At 40.3% G+C, this 12467-nt stretch overlaps 1 protein-coding gene and 1 long non-coding RNA gene across 2 annotated transcripts in view; one reads left to right on the top strand and one right to left on the bottom strand.

Moving 5' to 3' along the window:
• Positions 1-1545: 1545 nt before the first annotated feature.
• On the bottom strand, positions 1546-7001 carry LOC140526926 (uncharacterized). The gene is made up of 2 exons (XR_011974601.1): positions 6342-7001; positions 1546-2664 (listed from the first exon to the last, which is right to left on the bottom strand). It is a non-coding gene; the product is annotated as an uncharacterized lncRNA (long non-coding RNA).
• LOC140526921 (utrophin-like) overlaps positions 1911-12467 on the top strand; it is a 90112-nt gene continuing 79555 nt past the window's right edge. Inside the window, exons 1-3 of the mRNA XM_072643556.1 lie at positions 1911-2138; positions 11056-11184; positions 11568-11737. The gene's annotated coding sequence lies outside the window, so the exon portion shown is untranslated. The remainder of the gene's footprint in view (positions 2139-11055; positions 11185-11567; positions 11738-12467) is intronic.

Here is a 12467-nt window from a genome sequence, read left to right as displayed (position 1 = left end):
AAGGAAGTTCAAATTGTAGGGATATGTCCCTAAAACCCTCAGTGAACCTAGGGGGGTCTTCCGAGTATCTCCCCAGGTTCTCTTTAATCTGGGGGAGATCCGAAAGAGAGAACGGAACACGCATCCTGGTTGTCCCACTGGGTGGGGGAGGTACTTCTCTCAAGGGAAACAGCCCTGACGGCCCAGTGGGGACAGGGGCTTGTGGAGGAAGAAAGGAAGTCCCACTTCTTGTGAGGGAGGGGCTGGGGATATGCCTGCTGAACTGGATTAGGCTGCAGAGCCAGGGGATCTGGCTGGCAAGGGGAAAGATCCGCTGGTGCCTGAGGAAGAGTAGGGATCAAAGGGGGAGATGCCCCAGAGAATGCCTCGGGAGCCGGGCCTGAGGCCTGAGTGAATATTGCCCCAGCCAGAGGGGCTGCAGAGGGAGGCACCTCAGCAAGCCCCGTGGTAGGGAAGTGAGTGGGGGTTGGGAACGGAGATAGGGGAGAAGTGAGGCCGAGACCCTAGGAGCCATAAACAGGGGGTCATCCAAAATGTCCAATTCACCCCCATGTCCCTTTTGTGGGGCGGCTCTAGCTACAAGCATCTTACAATCTGTTCTAAGAATGGGGTCCTGAGAGAGTTCGACAAAGGCCCTCACGTAAGGTATTTCTATCCATTTTCCCTTTTGGAGGCAATATAATTGTAATTTTAAAAGGATATTACATTGTAAGGTCCCAAACATGGGCCACACTTCATTGTCCTTCAGGTGATACTGAGGCCAAAGTCTGTTGCAAAAGAATACCAAGTTTTTCTTTTTAAGGTCTTTAGAGCAGTTAAATTTGTTCCAGTTTTGTACAAGACAGCCCAAAGGCGAATTCCTTGGAACTGATGGATTTTGACCCATTTTTTTTTCTGGAACTGGAAGTCCCCTTAAAGGGGGGCGTGGAAGTAAGCCTTGGGAAAAAAACAAGAGGACAAAACATAACCGGGCTTTCCCTGATTTCCTTGCGCCCAGGAAATCCAGAGAATTGGGCACCCCCTTAACTGAGGTTTCTCTAACCTTCTAGCGCCCAGAAAGTTCAGAGAATTGTGCTTTGGAGGGTATGCCCAGGTCCACGGCCTCAAACGCAGCCAATGGACCGACAGCCTGAGTCTCTAACTCTAGCGCCCAGAAAGTTCAGAGACTTAGGCACACACAAGAAAAGTAACCGAGCTCTCCCCGATTTCCTTGCGTCCAGGAAATCCAGAGAATTCCCAGGTCCGCTGCCTAACCAATGGACCGACAACTTGAGTCTCTAACTCTCTAGCGCCCAGAAAGTTCAGAGACTTTGCTGATACTGGGACCCGAAGCCAGGTCCGAAAATCCACTTCCAAGGTGCTTGGAGAGCAAGTAGGGGATAGAGAGAGGGGGAGCCTTACGTACCTTCCAGTTTGAGCAGAAGGATTTGAGATTAGCAGCTTCTCCGGATCAGGGAACCATAAATGAAGAGGTTGAGAGGTGATGGGGGACCCCAAAATAGCGACGGTCCGGGTCGTGCTCGAATGAATTCTACTCAAGCCTTCTTAAAGCCAAAGAAAACAAAGTTTATTAAGGATTTGCCAAATTGGGTTGCCTCTGGAGGAGCCTAAGCTTTTGTAACGTTTGTATTCACAAGCGGGCCAGATAGAATCTCAGCTAATCAGAATCTGAGCCCCTTCATGGAGGCAAGGTGGGACTTAAAAACAGAAAAGAGTATAGGAGGGATCTGGGGGTGGGGGGGGTGGTCCGGTAGTCCAGGGTGATGGGAGGAGGGGTTTAGGAAGGGTCTTGAGGAGAAGTCCGAGGAGGGTCAAAGGCTGGAAACAGCTGGAGGCTATCAGGAGATATCAGACACGGGAGGGTTTGGGTGGGAAACACGTGGGGCAATTCAGAGATCTTGATAGGGGCAGTATGGGAATGGGGTTTTGATGGGATCAAGGGAGGCGAGTTCAACAGAGACCTGAAATGATAATGAAAAGTCCATGGGCTTCCTGAGACTGCCGGAACAAATGGGAAGATTAGATTTGAGGAAGAAAGGCCAGATTAAGTAGGAAGATTCAAGGGGAGCTCAAGGACGCTCCCAGAGTCTGAACCTCATCACTCTCACCTTGAACTCAAACTAAGACCTCCAGCCTCTGTAAGTGCCCACAGCCAACAGAGTCCCTGCCTCACTGCTTCCGCCCTCACCCAGTGTGTGCTGGTTCCTTCTAGACCCTGCTGCACCCTGAAGGACAGCTGGGGCTGGCATTCCTTATCAGCAGAAGTTTCCTAGTTCTTCCCCAGGTCAGATGCCCAACTCCCCTTACTCTCCCAGAGTTAAAAGTTCCTGTAGGTGAGGGAAACAGCCTCCCACCTCAGTTGACCCCAGGGCTTGGGGTTTATTGTTTAAGCAGCTTGAGGCTGGTTAAAACTGACCCTAGCCCAGAGGCATTTATTCTTCTCCAGTATTTTTCTTCAGATCTTGGATTATCCCAGGATAATCATTTCTGCCCCTACTCTCATTTGTTTTCGAGGCTCTATGTTCACTCAGAGGTGCAATTTTACCTCTTTTGTAGAGGAAAATCTTGAGAGCTTGAAATTTTCTGATCTACTTCACCATCTTCCCAGAATCCTCTTCAACAACAACAATCTCAATGTAACTCAGGTATTCCAAGTATTCATACCTTCATTAAGTCAAAAAGCATTGATTAGGTACCTATGTAATATGGCTCTTAGGGACTTACAAAGACGAAAACTTTCTGTCTGTTCCTCCCTCCCTCCCACAACTTCTCTCTCTCTCTCTCTCTCCCTCCTTGGGATAATACATTAACAACTGGCTCATATGCAGCATGAATGACAATCTGACCTGGAATCTGATGCACTGTTCTTCAAAAGAGACTGTAATTTCCATCTTAGTGGGGAGGAGAAGGAGGGCTCTAGCTGAGCCTTCTCTCACCTATCTCCCCAGAGAGGTATAGGCTAGAATTAATTCTATCTATCACATTTCAAATTTGGGCAATCTAGTGGTAAACCATTTTGACAGGGCTAGGATCAACACCAGTTTCCCTGGTTGCTTTCTGAGAGGGTCATAATATTTGGCTTACTATAACCAGATTCAGCTTCCTTTCACCAAAAGTGGCTTAATGAAAGGAACCTAATGTGTTGCGAATGGCAAGTAAACCCATAAAATCAAGCAACCAGTAAACAGAAATTGGGGGTCTTATCTAAATTACAATAGGCCCAATAATAAACAAGAGTAATGGACTCTTTGACTGAGGAGAAATCTCAGTTAAATCCAAAAAGACAGTGGAGTCCCTGAAGGGCAGCTAGTTTTCAGCTATCTCCAGGTTTAAAAGCACTGGAAATAAAGGTATATATTAGGGGGCCTGCTTTCCATGCAGTTTGTATAGCTCTTAAAGACAGCCATTAAAAAGTTCATATCTAACCTCCATGACCATCTGTCTTCACGTCCTCTAACTACCTAACGAAATCACATATTTAGGCATCATTCTCATAAGCAATCAGGAGTCCTATCAGAATATGGATGTCATGGGATTATCCCTCACAAAAACTGATGCAGACTTTGGCTAAAGTATAATTGCAATGGTAAAAACCATACAATATATATATAGATAAGTCAATATAAAGTATATTTTAAAATTGTGATTAGGAAAGACTAATATCAGGGGGCATCAGGAAAGCCTTTATGTAGGAGGCATCATTTGAGCTAAGTCTTGAAGAGGGATTGCAAGGGATGGAAGTGAAGAAAGAAAAGAGGAGACAGTCTGAGCAAAGACAACAGGGTAAGAGAGGAGGATATCATGTGCAAAGAGCAGCAAGCAGTCCAGTTTAAGTGTATCATGGAATATTGGAGGAGAAATAATGTGAACTAAGCCAGGAAACATTTCATCAGATGGTGAAGGGTTTTAGGAGTGAAACAGTGGAACTTCTAGCATCCTGAAAGCTATAGGGAAGCACTGAAGAGTCTTGAAATAGGGTGTGACAGACACATATGTGTGTCTGGAGGATGAATTTTATATGAGAATTAGAAGGAATTAATAGAGTACTGAAAGTAATCTGGGAGAAAGGTAATGAGAACTAGATGGTAGCCTTGTAGATAGAAAGAAGGAAGTGAATGCAAGAGATGTTCAGTCAATAAATCAACAAGCATTTATTGTACCTACTATGTGCCAAGTACTCTTGTGGGTGCTGAGAATACAAAGACAAAAATGAAACGGTCCTTGACCTTAAGGAGATTCTCTTCTATAGTGGGAGGCAGCAAACACACATGAAAGTGTGTGTGTAACAAATACAAGGTAAATTTTAGACAGAAGCAATAGTAGCTGAGGGGATCAGGAAAAACTGCATGGATATCTGAGTTGAGCTTCCAAGGAAACTAGGGGTTCTAAGAAACAAATGTGAGGAGAGAGTGCACTGGGGGACAATCTTTGCAAAGGCCTGGATATGGGAACAGTAGCAAGATTAGACCCTATAGAGGAGAGTAATGCATAATAAGGTGGAAAAAGTGGATTAAACTATACAAAGCTTTATATGACGAAGGACTTTGTGGAGTTTATATAATAAGAAAGAAATATGGTGCATCCTGTAATTCAGGGATAGATTTTTGGTAATATTATGGAAATTGGAATGGAGATGGGAGAGACTTGAAATAGAGAGAGCAAATAATAATCTATCATAGTAGTTTCGGCAAGAGCTTTTGGTGTTTTGAGATGGGCGGTAGCTATGTGAGTAGGGAAAAGGGGATGAGTCTGATAGATTCTGTAGAGGCAAAAAATTGATGAAATTTGGCAACTAATCAGGTATGGAGGTGAGGAAGAAGGTGGAATTAAAGATGACTGTGAGGTTGTAATCTTTGGAGTGACTAGAAGGATGGTGACAGAAATAGGGAAATCTGGAGTAGACATAAGCTACAATGAAAATATCAGTTCCATTTTGGACATGAAGAATTTGAGATATCTATAGAACATTCTCCACAAGGAGATACATAGTCGGTAGTTGATGATGTGAGAGTGGAGTGTAAGGAGGACATTAGTGTTAGATGTATAGATTTGGGGTTCATATCATGAAGGCAATATAGAAAGAGGAGAAGAGAGAGAGAAAAGAAAGGAGAGGGTTCAGATGTAACTTTGGGAGTTGTATAAGTTTAGTGGATGATCCATGAAAGTATTATAATTTTCATTTGACAAGTAAGGAAAATGAGCTTTAAAGAGGTACAAAGTGCTGTCCAAGGTCATATGGCAGGTCAGTAAGCCCAGTTTGCCTGACTTTAAGTTGGATGCAAACAGTCTAAACTAGTTCAACTCAGGTTCTTAAGGAGAAGAAAACAGCTCTGCACTCGATTACTTACCATGTTTTATAGTCAAATAGGCAAAGAGAACAATATACCATTCTAGGGTAAGCAGAATCCAGGCTGCCTTTGAATAAGGAAGCTAGATAAAAGTGCACATGGGTTGCTCGAATTCTTTTGGTGTTGAGGGATGCCTAGGTTTTATTATTAAGCATAAGTTCAGACCCCACAGAAAATCTGAGCCCCTGTTAATACTTTCCCAAGCCCTCTTCTAGACAAATTTTGTCAGACTGGCAAAGAAATAATTCTTTTATGTATTGCAGTTTTGTACATGCCTCTTAAGCCATTAAAGTTAAAGAGGAGATAAATCTATAAACCCATATTTACTTCAGTGTCATAAAAGTTGAACAAATGTAGTCGAGTAAAGTCATAATCTCATACATCCTCTGAATAAGCCTCATCAAACAAACTCAGTAGATAAACTAAGTCAGATTACAGATTAAACTACATTTAGAGGATATACAAACAGACTGATTGAAGGGGAAGATTTACATGTCGTCAAGGAGTCAGGGACAGTTGAGTGTTGTACATTGGAATGTCCAAGTCTTTAAGTAAATTTTCGCATCCCATGGGACAGGTTTTGGTCAACTTAGCAACCTCTCAGTTAGGTGAAATGTCCTTGGCCTTCCCTTCATGTTATTGTTCCATGAGTCAGATTTTGGTTAGGTGAGGTTAACATTAACACTCTTGTAAGTGAATCAAAATTGGCAGGAGGAATGGCCCCAAGTCCTGAATAATAAAAGACAATCCAAAATTCCCATAATAAACTGCATCATGAAATGGTGCAGAAATAAGGAACCAATATAATTAAGGAATCAAGAATCATGAATTAAGAGCCTGGTATGTTCTAGGTTCTGTACTAGGTGGTAGGCTATAAGTGCAATAAATGAACAAAACCCTACTTCCAAAGTGCCAGCATTTACAATGATGAAAACAACGTAAATCTGAAGAACAATCACAGGAAACTAAATGCGGTTGGGAAAATGGACCTACCTCTCTTTGCTGAGGTGTAGGCACTGGTACTATGCAGGTGGAGATTGTCAGACACAACTGATGTTGGTTGGTGGCTTGTCAGAATTTGTTTTTCTTTTTCATTCTTTATAGCTACAACGAGCTTCCTAGGCAGTCCAGTGGGAGGAATATATTTGGAAATAAAGATTATACAGAATGACCTGTTAATAATAGTGCTTTTTAAGGAAAAAAAACAGAAGACCTTGACTCAGCCACATGACTAGTAAAAGTCTTCTCAAGAAGAAACTGTCCTGCTTTTTCATGTCCTCTTCTCTTCCTATTCTTGACTCTTGCTTTTGTCATTCCACTAAGAATTTTTTTTTTACTCTAGGCACCAAGCTCCCTAGAGCAAAAACAAAAGAACTCTTAGCCAGATAGACTCAAATCTCTCTCTTCAACCCAGTTCTTTGTCCAGGGACATGGATCTCTATGTTGGACTGTCTAGTTTACTTTACAAAAAGCATTCCGTATGCCTTTTGATTTTATTTTTTGAAGGTTAGATTGTACCTAGTCATTCACTTGGAGATGCTCCCCAATAATTCTTAGAGTCTCTGAGATTCCAAGGTTCTCTTGTTTCCCATCTCAAAATCATCTTCTGCTCTTCCATGTAGATGAGCTGAAAAAGACTGGGGGTGGGGAGAGGAACTGATGGACAGAGCTAATGTTGGCAATGGAGGGTGCAGGGTAAAGTCCTCTTTTCCTTTACCTGTTCTACGTAGACTTTTCTATGGATATATAGCAGCAAAGGCCCAAAAGTCTTCAAGCTTACCTTTATACTACTAGGAAGTGAAAATAAAATTTTGAACATAGGATCATAAATTTAGGGTTGGAAGTCATCGTCAACCTCTTTTTTACAAATAAAGAAAATGAATTACAGGAAATCAAGTGGTTTGCTACAGTTCCACAAGGGAAGCAAGTGGTAGAGCTGGGATTTGAATATAGCTAGGTCCTCTAATTACAAAGCCAGCTCTCTTTATTGTGCATCTTGATGCATCTATAAATAATTCCCAACATTATAGATTGGATGTAAACTCCTTAAGAGTAGTTAGTGTTTTTTGCTGTCTTTGCATTGCCAGCATTTTGTTCATAATAGGCATTTAATAATGGTTTGTTGATTGATTAGCATATCCACTTTCTGCATTTGGAAGCAATTCCAAGAAAATGGGGCATTTGGTGTGAAATGTAAGGTATTAAAAATACTGGGCTCCATTCACTAGTTCCTTAAAGAATCATTCGTCTTAATACTATAATGTCTTCTTTATTGTTACTTCTCAGCCATCTTCACAGCATGTTACCTGAACTGTGGTTGTCATCACTGTCTCTCCCCTGTCCACCTTTGGATTCTACCCTGGAATACTGGCCTCTCATAGGGGCACTTTTATTTAATCTTACAGGGCGTCAGACCACCATATCACTCCTTAGATGGCTCCACCAACTTGCCATTCAACTTCCCTTTACAGCTTTTCTTCCTGAATTAGAATGTGAGTTCCTTGAGTAGAGGCCTGTCTTGTTTGTGTCTATTTGTATACCAGTATTTAGTCTAGTATCTGGTACATAAGAAGTGCTTAATCAATGTTTTTATCTATCTTTATTAGTGTAGGCCTTTGTGGCTCTACTAGCTTTCAAAATGAATTGGGAAATTACATCACTGTGCATCGAGTTGTAGAAAATGTTAATAACTGGGGTTCCATTTGGGGTTCATTGACAGCCTCATTTGTTTCTCTTCTGTGTCAATTGCTTAAAGGAAAATAGTTTATGAAAATGTCAGGGGAACAAATGAGGGACAAATCTAGCCATTGTGAGGAGTTCCTAGCATGGGAATTCCCTCCATTAAGACAGATTGCAAGAGAATTTCCTGAGGTACGTAAAAAATAAGCGATTTGCCCAGGATTACAGAACTTGTAGTCCCAGAAAAAGGATGTGAATTCAGACCTTCCTAACTTCCAGCCCAATATTTTATCCATTATACCATGCTGCAAGTGATTTTTGGAAATTTAGTGTGTGTGTGTGTGTGTGTGTGTGTGTGCGTGTGCGCGTGCGTGTGCGTGTGCATGTGCGTGTGTATAATATAATGGATATAGGAAATTCTTGGTGTGGTCTTCTGGCACACACACTGATAATATATCAATGCAAATTGGCATTTTATGGGCAACTTACAGTCTAATAAAAGACTTAGGTTTAAAAAACTGGGAAAACTGAGAGTTTAAATGATTTTTCTAGAACCACATGGTAAGAGTCAGAGGTAGAATCTGAACCCAGATCTTACTGGCTCTCTATCCACTGTATCAAAAATGCAATGCTTTAATTTACATGATTTGTACCCTTTACGTTCAGTCTTTTACCAGTGGTGGTATATCAGAATGCCATCAAGGCAATAGAGGAGAGGTAGAAATTCTTTTATGAGCAACACTCATAAGTATACAAAATAAATTATACAATACTCATAATTACACAAACTAAAACAACACTGAACTTGACAACTCAGTTTGTTTCTTCTAGGTAACTAATTCTTAAATGCTTGAAAATGCCAATTTTTTTTCTTGATCCAACTTAAGATATGTATTAGACCAGATGCCTTCTTTGAAAGACCCAAGTATGGCTAGATAATTTACCTCAATCTCACCCCTTAACCACAGCAAATTGATTCTAGGTTCCTAGAAAGACATGAAGGGCAAACTGCTTAGGGATGGCCCAAGTTTCATCTCATCAGCATTCATCTACACTAATGTAGCAAAGGGGAATTAGCCAAGAAAGATGAGCCAAAGTTCCTCAGATGAATTGTGAACTCTTCCTCTTTCTCCCTGATGACTGTCTTCAGGAAAATCTACAGTATCCTGGGTCAAGCAATTAGTACCTGGCACTTCCTGCAGTTCATTGACTTTAGCGGAAGGAAAAAATTATACAAACTAAAACTACTATTGACCTAAGCAATGTCTTATTTCATGCTGTATGTCATCTTTTATTTCTAAACATTTTGTCCAAGAGTGACCACAATCCTTAAAGAGGTTAGGCGCCACCTTCTGGTAGCCTCCAGCATCCAGCCAACTCAGTTTTTTTTAAAAAGAAATCATTTGAAATTAATACTTATCTTCCTTGCAAGTATGTTTACTGTGAATTTTTCTGCCGGGGTTGGAAAGAGAGTGCCAGTTTTAGTTATGGGGCATGAGGTATTTGGTGGTGCTATACTGGTACCACCAGCACTTTTGAGAGATTTCTGGACTATTTTCCAGTATCACCTTTGTGTCACTTATTACCTGTAGGACTTTGGTCAAGTCCTTTAACATCTTTGGACCTCAGTTTCTTTATCTGTAAAATGGGGAGATTGAAAGAGATGAAATTTAAAGCCCCTTCTAGGTCTAAATCTATGTTCCTATGTTTTAGTCCCCATGTTGTTATATTACAAACAACTGGAAATTCTTTCCAAAGTTCAGGAAGTTGTATACTTAAACCCTGATTGTTATATGTGAGTAGAGGGTGCTTTGAATTTGGTGGAGACCAAGAACCCTATAGTGTGTGTGTGTGCTTGTGTGTGTGCGTGTGTGTGTATGTGCATGCATGCATGCCCTATGCCAGATATACACCTTAATATCCAGCAAGGCTAGCAGCAGCCCCCAGTAGCCTGAAGGTCCTCTAACAAGAGGTATCATGTAATGCCAGATGAGGACAGCAGCAGCAAGGGTAAGCCTGAGCCCGTAAGCAAAATCATTGCACTAGCTCTCACTTTGAAAGTGTTTGGGTACATTTTCTTATCAATTTATCTCTCTAAATTTAAAAGTAAAGTGTCTAGGTTATGGTCTGAACATGTATGCACTCTGAAAGGTTGTTAATAACAAATACACTGTCATCAGCTCTCATACTCAGATCCAGTGATACTGGCACCTCTTAACCTTGCACAAGACTCTATGTCCCGAGCTCTCAGGGCATTTTTATTGACTTTCCCCCATAACTGGAATTCTTTCACTTCTTATCACTAGTGCAGAGTTTAAAAAGTTTGAGAAATATAATTTCTGAGTAATTAATCATTTTACTAACAATGCTAGTATTTTAATAGAAGAGGTCAGTGGCACTCTCAAATGCCGAAGACCTTCAAGGGCTCATTGGGCTCAAGGTTTATATAGCCCTGGAAAAGGGGGTGTTCCAGAGTTCAACTCTGATTGTTTAACAGGTAATGGGAGAATGAATATTACAATGAGGAACTGGACCTATTCTCATCAACTTTGGTTATGTATACATACATCTGTCCGTGTTTGTGCACAAGCAGGTTTTATTATTATCATCTTTATTTTACATCATGTCAACATAATTTTTTTTTCAATTCTGTTACTTTGCTTTTTTTCTTTAAAAACTCCTTTCTCTGGTAATTTGGTATTTGAGCTTGAGTGAACTTTAGAGGTCATTTATTTCAACACACACACACACATACACATATGTAGAAACTTCTTTTCTATAGCATTCCCCAGAAATGATTATAGAGGAATTCCTTTATCAGCATCTAGAAGAGGGAAAAATACTACTCTTTGAAATAATTCTAAGTTTTAGAGACATTCTTCTTACCTAGAGCCTTCAATTCTCCTAACTAATACTCACAGGATCCAATTCTGTCTAGTCATGATCATTCAAATCTTTCTAAATGTCAATCTCATAGAATACTTAATGTGATTGTTTAAAAAGTATGTACATACGTATATATTTTCAGAACCATCAGAGCCAGCTGGAGATATTTGATGGAAATGTTGCTCATATAAGTACTTGGCTTTACCAAGCTGAAGCTCTGTTGGATGAGATTGAAAAGAAGCCTGTAAATAAAAGTGAAGAAACTGTGAAAGTAAGTATGCCTAAGATGGCATTTGTAATATATACTGTATTTCTTAGGGCTCAGAATCTTGCTTTTCATATAAACACTGTATTATTCTATTTTTTGTTTTTGAATTTTAATTTTAGTGAGAGATACCGAGGTGATACAAGTCATCTGGGAAGGATTTGAAAAGCCTCAACCCCATAACCCAATTTTCTCCTCCCCTTCCACCTCTACTACCTCTATTTAGATTCGTTAATTCAATTAAATATACTGCCAGTGTTTTATTTAGATAGACATTTAACATATTTGTGATGTCTTCCCTTTTGAATAGTGTCAAATCCATATTTTAATTGGGTTATGCTTCACTGTTTCTTGTACTTAATGATAATTTTGTGTTTCTATGTGTTTAGCGATTAACATCTAAACTGGATGATGTTAACCTACAAGTCGAAAATGTTCTGAGCAAGCCATCGTACTGATGAGGGCCCGAGGCTTGGCAAGCAGTGAGCTGGTGGAGCCTAAGTTAGCTGACTTAAATAGGAATTTTGAAAAAGTGTCACAACACATCAAAAGTGCTAAAGTGAGTACTTCATGTAAAACAGAGATATACTACCTCCTTAACCCTTCTTTTCTCTTTGTTTTCCTCTTCTTGCCAAGCTTCTTAATTAGAGCTGTCCATGTCCCTAGGTTTGTTTGGCCATATTTTCTTTACCTGTTTCAGCTCTTTGTGATCTCATCAGTTTTTATAACTTCAAGTATGATGTCTGTATGGATAGCTTTCAAATTTGGTAGCACTTAAGAATTCTTTTCGTGCTCTTCTGCTATTACTCACTTTTTTAGCCCTGTACTTGGATAAGCTCTAACTGAATGTATCACAGATACCTCAAGATCATTGTTTATAGAACTGAATGTATTATCTTTCATTTTGACCAGCTCCCCTTCTTGATTTCCTCATTTCTGGCTATGCCATCCCTATTCTTACAAATAACCTCCCTCATGATTATTTATTCATATTTGTTGAAACTCTATCCCATATCTCCTTATAGTTCATAAACCATCAAGTCATATCAATTGTCTTATGTAACAAGTCACATCATATTGCATTCTCCAAATATAGTATCTTTTCACTCAGTTCTTTATTTACCATTTCTGCTGCCTTCACCACCTGAGTTTTTACCACTGTCACCTTTTAGCCTCAATTGATTCTTGCATTATCCTCTGATTCAGTCTGTTCTTCCTAGTATCTATTCTCTCTTGGTTAACTAAAACGTCTATATTAGATGAACCTTACTAGTGCACCCATCTGATCA

Source organism: Notamacropus eugenii, chromosome 2 (assembly GCF_028372415.1).
Source record: "Notamacropus eugenii isolate mMacEug1 chromosome 2, mMacEug1.pri_v2, whole genome shotgun sequence".
Taxonomy (NCBI): domain Eukaryota; kingdom Metazoa; phylum Chordata; class Mammalia; order Diprotodontia; family Macropodidae; genus Notamacropus; species Notamacropus eugenii.
The sequence above is the reverse complement of the archived record's forward strand: the minus strand, read 5'-3'. Positions and strand labels throughout refer to the sequence as shown.